Here is a 1,334-nt window from a genome sequence, read left to right as displayed (position 1 = left end):
CACCACAGCCTCGACCTGCTGGGCTCCGGTGATCCTTCCGCCTCAGCCTTCCAGGTAGCTGGAACTACAGGCACGCACTACCACGCCCGGCTAATTTTTGATTTATTGTAGAGATGAGGTCTCGCCAAGTTGCCCAGGCAGGTCTCGAACCCTCAGGCTCAGGCAATCCACTCACCTCAGCCTCCCAAAGCATGGGATTATAGGCTGAGCCACTGAGTCCGGCTTACACACTGCATCTTTAGTGAAACTGGGAAATAGAGAAATCCCGTGAGTACCAAATTGTGTGAAAGTGCTGATGGTAGACACCCTCTATTTGTGAGGCAGAGCAGGCAAGCTTTCCCATGGGTGTCTACTTTAAAGAATACTCCTTCACTGTAGCAAAGGAGCAGAGACGCCTGAAGATTACCCTGCCACTTCCTCCATCTCATTCCTGAGAGGGCATTGCAGACGCCCTCAGTATCAGTGAGCCTTGATTATGCCAGACAAAACCTTGAAATATCCTGGGTGCAAGATAAAGCAGATTGTTCCAGTAGCCTATTTCTGAATCTCCCAATGCCAAATGGCTCACTTACAGTTTTTAGTTGTTTTTGAGTCACTTTTCATGTTACCAAGTGCGTTTAACAACACATCTCTTTTTGTTTTAATGGCTTTTTAAAACTAAAAATTCAGTAAAATATGGTCTGAGATGGAATTGTAATTTCTTCTGAGATACTCTAGGTTACATTAGTCAACTTTGTCATCTGGTTTGTTTTAAAGAGTAACTATTAGCAGAGCATGGTGGCTCACACCCATAATCCCAGCACTTTGAGTGGTGGAGGCAAGAGGATTGCCTGAGCCCAGAGTTCAAGACCAGTCCGGGCAACTTGCTGAGACCTCTTCTCTACAATAAATAAAAAAATTAGCTGGATGTGGTGGCACACATCTGTAATTCCAGCTACTTGGAAGGCTGAGGAGGAAGGATTGCCTGAACCCAGCAGGCCACGGCTGTGGTAGCCACGATCATGCCACTGCTCTCCACCTGGGTAACAGACTGAGACTTTGACTCAAAAAAAAAAAAACAACACACTATTTATAACAGGTGACTTTACTTACATTTCTAATGCATTTTTCAACTTTTTGCTATTGTATTGTCTATTTTCATACATTGGAAAAACTGTAAGTTTACAGTTGTTTAACAATTGGACATTGAAAATGATATTTACAAAGGTGAACCTGCTTGAACATTCATTTGGAGTCTTTCATTACTTTATATGTCTTTAAGAGTTGAGAAATATAGCTGGGCTCGGTGGCTCAGCCTGTAATCCTGTGCCTTTGGGAGGCTGAGGTGAGTGGAT

General features: G+C 43.9%; 1 protein-coding gene across 1 annotated transcript in view; it reads left to right on the top strand.

Annotated features, from left to right (window-relative positions):
• AKAP7 (A-kinase anchoring protein 7) overlaps nt 1–1,334 on the top strand; it is a 160,145-nt gene that overhangs the window by 82,281 nt on the left and 76,530 nt on the right. The window lies entirely within an intron of this gene.

Source organism: Carlito syrichta, unplaced genomic scaffold, assembly GCF_000164805.1.
Source record: "Carlito syrichta isolate Samal-C Ts95f unplaced genomic scaffold, Tarsius_syrichta-2.0.1 Scaffold314781, whole genome shotgun sequence".
NCBI lineage: Eukaryota > Metazoa > Chordata > Mammalia > Primates > Tarsiidae > Carlito > Carlito syrichta.
The sequence above is the reverse complement of the archived record's forward strand: the minus strand, read 5'-3'. Positions and strand labels throughout refer to the sequence as shown.